Source organism: Stegodyphus dumicola, chromosome 4 (assembly GCF_044657685.1).
Source record: "Stegodyphus dumicola isolate Sdum_Otavi_A_Nest chromosome 4, ASM4465768v1".
Taxonomy (NCBI): domain Eukaryota; kingdom Metazoa; phylum Arthropoda; class Arachnida; order Araneae; family Eresidae; genus Stegodyphus; species Stegodyphus dumicola.
The window spans coordinates 168813298-168820794 of record NC_140771.1 but is presented as its reverse complement, the minus strand read 5'-3'; positions in this window follow the sequence as shown (position 1 = coordinate 168820794).

The following is a 7497-nucleotide window of genomic DNA, read 5'->3' as shown; positions in this document are numbered from 1 at the left end:
TAACTAGGAGTTAAAAGAAAATTTTAGTAACTCAACTGAATATACCTTATTATTAAGAAATTATTAGTACCGGGTGGCCATAATTAAACTGACAGTGCTCACAGTGTTCTGTAGCGTGATCTATTTGCGAGAATGACGCCACATTTTGTAGGAAGATTAAACAAGACGAGGGACGAAGGATTCCGCGAAAAAAAAAATTAGTTCCAAAATTCACCGCTAGGGGAATATTTGGCGCTGTGTAATAGAAAATAGAGTGTTAACAAATGCAAATTAATACGGAATAAAATTACCTTTTATTATGGATATGGCGTATGGAATATGTATATGCCTTACAGTACGGTATGGAAAATCTTACGAAAGATCATCAATTTCTATCCGTACAAGATCAGCCGTGTACAGGAGTTACTGTACCCCGACCATGATAAGCAATTGACTTTTGCTCTCACCTTTCTTGCCAGAATGGAGGTGGATGATGCTTGGCCGTGATGGATGATCTTATGGGGAGACGAGGCCCACTTTTACCTCAATGGAACTGTGAATACCCAGAACTGCCGAACTTGGGATGACAAACATCACATGCAGTCACAGCAATTCCCTTACATTCAACAAAGGTTTTGTGTGGGTTCACAGCGGAATTTATCGTAGGTCCATTCTTCTATGAGAACATTACCCCGACAGGACCGGAAACCTGTTCTGTTACCGGAGAGAAATATCGCCACATGTTGAACAGCTTTGTTATTCCGGCACTTCAGCAAAGACAATGCCTGGGGGAAATCATTTTCATGCAAGATGGAGCCCCTCCACTTGTTGCTGTACAGGTGCAACAGATGCTACGACAGAAATTCACAACAGAAAGAGTCATTAGCCGCTACTTTCCAACTGCATGGTTACCTCGGTCGCCTGATCTTACCCCATGCGACTTCTGCCTATGGGGTTACCTTAAGTCCAAGGTCTATCAAGGAGTGGTCCAGGACCTGGCTACGTTGAAGGATAATATATCACGGACTGTACGGGAGATTCCTGCAGACATGTTACTTTCTGCTGTTGTGCATACTGTGCACAGAATGCAATATGTGGTCCACAACAACGGCAGCCACATTGAACCTCATTTGAATGCAAAATAAAAGGTAATTTCCGTATTGACTTGCATTTGTTAACACTCTATTACACAGCGCCAAATATTCCCCTAGCGGTGACTTTTGGAACTATTTTTTTTTCGCGGAATCCTTCGTCCCCCGTCTTGTTTAATCTTCATACAAAATGTGGCGTCATTCTCGCAAATAGATCGCGCTACAGAACACTGTGAGCCTTGTCAGTTTAATTATGGCCACCCGTTATTTGTTACTAATGTGAACATTCTTTAAAAATTCTTATTGTTATTTTTAAAGGCATCAAATTTAGTTCACTTTTAATATTGCAGCTTAATAAAACTTTTACGGCTTGACCGTTTTACCTCTTTTTTTTCAGACCACATGATATTCATTAGCAAGACATTTTTTCGACTGGTGCGGATGTGCCTGGCATATTGAGAATGTATTCTTTTACTTCAACAAGATTATTAAATGAAATGTTTTTTTTCCACTGAAATGACAGAAAAGTTGTATCGATTTTTCTTCATAACGTTTACCTTTCCAAATTTCATAATTACCTGACCAAAAAGCTTTTGCACTTATTGCTTCATCAAACAGTTAATCTATGTTTATTGTATTTTTAAAATTTTTTACCTCTTTATCGCATGACATCTTGGTGTAATTGGATAACACGGCCGGCTAGCAGTCGGTAAATCCAATGTTCGAATCACGGCGAGAGTACTGCAAATTTTTCGCATGTTCTGTTCAGAACTAAAATCCTAAGAACTCTACTGTTTGCGATACATTAATTTTTTTCACCTTAAGCTTCTATTTCAGACAATGTTAATTCACGGTTGTTTATACAAATAAGAAAGACAATTTGTCATAAAATGTTGTAAACTCTTGTAAAATTGAACTGATGTTAATTGTGTATATTTGGCACTTCTAAAATTTTACCAAATAACCGAGGTACAATGACTAACTAGCCGGGACGCAGAGATGACACCCTCAAACCTTGAGAGTCTGGGTCAAGACGTCTGGTAAACCTATTAGTAAGTGAGCTTTGTTAACTTTACAAAGGCAACAGTATGGTACGTATTTTCATAACAAATGCAGTGAAGCTTCCTGCAGTAACCATTTCTGAAGTGACCGATTTATTTTTCTGCATGTAAACAAACATGGATATTGTCATATCAGACACATTTTCTACTTATTTAAGAAGACTACATTCACAACAAAACAATATTTAGTTTCGTGAGATGACGGTTTTTGAATAAACAAAACATTATTTGCCGTCATTGAAAGGTTTTACCATTATATACGAATAACTGATATAAAAATCCCTATTTAATGTATTAATTTTTTTTTTTTTTTTTTTTTTTTTTTTTTTTGAAATGACATCATTAAGCTTCAGACATTTCTTTAGTAGTTCCAAAGTTGTCTTGTCTCGGACTGGCTTCGAAAAAAATCTGATCATTTTAGGTTAATAACAGGTAAATGTATTTTTAAGTCGTTTTGAAGTCAAAAACATTTTTAGCGGAGTTTTTTTTTTCCAAAATGTTGTTACTGTTATGTTGCGTCGAGTAATCATGCAATTAATTATCTGTGCAGCTTACGTAAATATTGCCATAGAAGAATGATTTTTTTTAACTTTTTAATATTGAAGGAGAATTCGTCAGTCTCTGTCTCGCCTTCTGTTTATGGTTATTCCCACTAAATTTATTTTCAAATGCTGTCCACTTCATGACTTTACAAATTTCAGTTATAAAGCTAACCAAGTTCTTTTTTTATTTTAATGGAACAAAATGCAAAACACATGTTTCTGTGCAAAATTAAATTGTAGAATAATTATTTTCTATGGGAAAATGTTTTAATCAGTCTTAATTAACAAAAAACGTCAAAAAGGTTTGTTTTCAATAAGCGCCGCTTGATGTGATTACGTTTGTCCACGTCTGTTTTAGTACATTAAGCAATGAAAAAAAAAATGTCCTTTAAACTATCAATGGAGCTTAACAAATTTAGATAATTTTCCGTTTCGCCGGCGCAAATCTCGCCATGCAGACTTTATTGGCGACAACATACAGTATACACATAAAAAATATTAAAAAAATATTAGTTCTAAGAATTCTTTTTTTGAAAGCATAAACATTTTAATATCGCTTAAAATTTTATAAAAAGCCAATAAATAAAGACAATAAATTTGTGAAAAGATATTAATTTAAGAATTTACTATGCTTTCATGGTTCAACATCCTGATTCGCCGGTTCATATCACGTGACCCCAAGAGATCTCATCTCACGTATACTACTCTACAAAAATATAATGCTCTCAGTAATTATCTACATTAATTTCAAGTTAAATCTTAATTTGGAACACAAGTTTAAATGCAAGAAATATTCCAATTCGTACGAATAGCTTACTCAGAAATTATGTAAAACTGCAGTGCTTTACTTCGCTAATGCATTCTCATTAGAATTGATGAATTTAACCCTTGACTTTACCTTTTCTATATTTTCGGCTTCGGGTAAGCGCTGTGATTGCATCCTAATTGACTTAATTACCGAAAATGTCCTTAGACATAAAACTGAACTATCTGATAAAAATTCTATGTAATTATATGCCAGTATTAAAAGAAACAATCAATCTGATAAGAAAAAGCTGCCATTTGTTTTGAAAATGAGGCGTAAATGGTTACCAGCGAGAATATTCCGTTTGGCATCGGTTGTACCATTATTGGCGACTTTATCGCTTGCGCCGGCAAAACGGAAAAGTACCCAAATTTAATATAAATATAACCAGAAACATATAAATGGGCACTTTCACAGCGCTTTACTTAGGATAAGAACAAAATTTGTTTAGAGAATTCTTTTATAATGTCTTTAATGCAAAAGCTCATATATGAATTGTTTATAACGTTACTAGTGATTATTTTACCATTCTTATATCCCTAATCGTAATACTTGGAGGAGATCTGTTATTCATTGTAAGAGTACATGCCAGTGCAAATGAAAATGTAGGGGAAAAAAAAAAACACTTCCTTATTTTGCTGTTGATTTCTTCAAGGAATTTCCCCCCCAAAACCAAGGAGAAAACGTGTGCAATTTCTTCTCCATGATGAAGAGAGAGAGAGCCTTGTCTAATAGCCCTCAAAATAGATGATCTACACGAAAAATCAAGATTCAAAATCTACACGAAATTGAGGTTGCTTTTGTTGCTTGATTCTGAATGGTTGATTAAAATCGAAACCAAGCTGTTTGTTGAATTACTTGGTAAAATTTCTCAGTCCCTTGGCAATTTTTATAATTGAGTTTGACCCCGTTTGTCTACTTTGATTCAGTTAAAAAATTATCCTTTAATGCTTTTATCATGCTAACCGAACTGTTCATTACAATAAGCAAAGTAATTTTCCATGTCTTCGTATCCAAACGAGAGGGATTTCGGCAATTCGATAATAATTAATACCCGAATGATAACAATAACCGCGATCACATTATGTGGCGTTTAATGTAGCAAAGCAAACACCAAACATATGTTGAAGAGTAACTTTGCTGCTCCGCTGCTCATCTTTATTCATCAACCGAAAAACAAACTTTAGTTTTATGCGCAAACTTTCCTTTTATGATCTCTTGATCTTCTGCGTTAAGGGAAAAACAGCAAACTAACTAATTCTGCGTCAAGGGAACGCAATACACTGCATTAAAAACATTATTTGTGAAGTACAACAAAGCTGAAAATGCCCACAAAGGTTGTCAGGTAGATGTATTATAAATTAAATGCATTTAAAATTATATCAAGGCTATATTATAAAAAATAGAGCAAAAATTTAAGTTATTACGATATTTGTATATTATACTAAAAATGTTAAATATATATTACATTATTGTTTTGTAGAGTCCACTTGTCTAACTGCTATGTGAGAAGTGTGAGAGTAGTAACTGCACAGGAGAAGGGTTAAAAGTACCCTTAATTTATTATTTATTTACAATGCGCCTCGACGCTAACACACTACGCCTGCTTGAACGTTAACTGAAATCAAAGAACTAACTAAAGATTTGAAGATATGTACAAGTAGTAGAAATAAGTTACAGGGCTCAAATAATCCCCGTTTAATAAACCCCCGTCGAAAACTAGTGGCTGCAAGTAAATGCAGTTAAGCCACCCGAACCAGAAATAACTCTGGGAGCAGAAGCTTAAGCAACAGATATAACGGCAATAGCCTAACTCTAACTTTCTTATTGAACCTCGGTTTTTAAACTCTTTCTTCAAGGTAGAATTTGCATTCCTTCACGGGCGCTACCAAATTTAAATATTCTGGTATTGACAATTAGGTGAATGAAGCCTTATAGGAAAGAATAACTAATTAAATTGGTTATTTAAAATAAATATAAATCCCTACAGTTTCACATCATCGCGTTAGTTAATCATTTATTGAGTGATTAAATTTGAAAGCTAAATCGAGGATCTTATGTTTCGCTGAGCGTCACACTAAGAAGTGACTTTTCGCATTAAGAACTAAGACATCACACCACACTAAGAAGTTTTGACTGACTGCGTACAAAATAAAGGTGCTTTTCCGTTTTGCCGGCGCAAGCGATAAAGTCGCCAATAATGGTACAACCGATGCCAAACGGAATATTCTCGCTGGTAACCTTTTACGCCTCATTCAGATAGTTCAGTTTTATGTCTAAGGCCATTTTCGGCAATTAAATCAATTAGGATGCAATCACAGCGCTTACCCGAAGCCGAAAATATAGAAAAGGTAAAGTCAACGGTTAAATTCATCAATTCTAATGAGAATGCATTAGCGAAGTAAAGCACTGCAGTTTTACATAATTTCTGAGTATACTATTCGTACGAATTGAAGTATTTCTTGCATTTAAACTTGTGTTCCAAATTAAGATTTAACTTGAAATTAATGTAGATAATTACTGAGAGCATTATATTTTTGTAGAGTAGTATACGTGAGATGAGAACGCTTGGGGTATGATGAGATATGAACCGGCGAAACAGGATGTTGAACCATGAAAGCATAGTAAATTCTTAAATTAATGTCTTTTTATAAATTTATTGTCTTTATTTATTGGCTTTTTATAAAATTTTAAGCGATATTAAAATGTTTATGCCTTCAAAAAAAGAATTCTTAGGATTAACATTTTTTAAATATTTTTTGTGTGTATAATGTATGTTGTCGCCAATAAAGTCTCCTTGGCGAGATTTGCGCTGGCGAAACGGAAAAGTACCAAAATAAATTATATCTTAATTTCCCCAGCAGTTTTATAGTTTCAAATAACGTGAATGATAAATGCATGATAACATAATGCAATATAACGATCGTAATTGTCTAAAAATTTATGAAAAAACAACGCTAAGAAGATTTCAGAGTCAACAATTTCAGAGATGAGATATTTTCCGAAGTTAAGTTGATACTTTGATACTTACCTTTATGCTGCTGTGAATTTGAATTCCATCACGCTATTGCCAGCACCTCAAATAACACCGATAAGGGTACCTCTGGCATAAATTAACTCAAATAACAACCACTTTAGGTGGATTGCAATTAAAAAAATTAAGGCCCATATCTTTCAAAAGTAATATATTTTACATAGTAAAATAAATTAAAAGGATATTGCAGTGGGTGACACCAATATTGCATCAGAATACATAAAAATACACGCATATGTTTAATTTAAAATCTCTGAGACAGAAGTGATGTTAAAAGTAAAAGTTGCACAGTTTCTGTTAAATACATTTTTGATGCTAAACATACAATAACGATTTAAATCATTAAGAATTTCGCATATTGCTGTTAAATAACTCAGGCTTTTTACTCAGTTATATATCGATTAAAATCTGAAAAACAGATAAAAAATGTTCCGTTTTGTTGAGCGGCAACGATATAAAAATAGGCTATCGACAAAGCCGCATGAAAGATATGATTCATATTTTCATGCAATATCCAAAATTTACAGAGAAAAATTTAAAAATAAAGGTTAAAAAAAAAGAAAAAAAAAAAAAAAAGAAGAAAATCTGAAATGTTTCAGATTTTAAATTATGTCCAAAAGGGGCGTTTATTTCACATTTTGCGTGTTACCTTCATTTATTAAATATCATGTTTTTCGCACTGAAACCATGAAATTCAGTTCAAAAGCAATATCGCAAAATAATTTTAAATTGAGCATATCTTTAGAATTTTCGTCACACAGTCTCACGCGCTGGAGATAAAAATGTTTTTTTCTGTACACGTTGCCATCGCTCGCTTTGAAATCCTTGAGTTTGTTAATCAAAAATTCGTTAAAGTTTTACAAAATTTGAAATCGACAATAAAACAAATTCCAAATTTCAAATTTGGGCTTCCAAATGCACATATTCGCAGTAGTAGGATTACGTCATTCAAAATTGGATGGCTCTATAGGCACTGTTGTTTTAA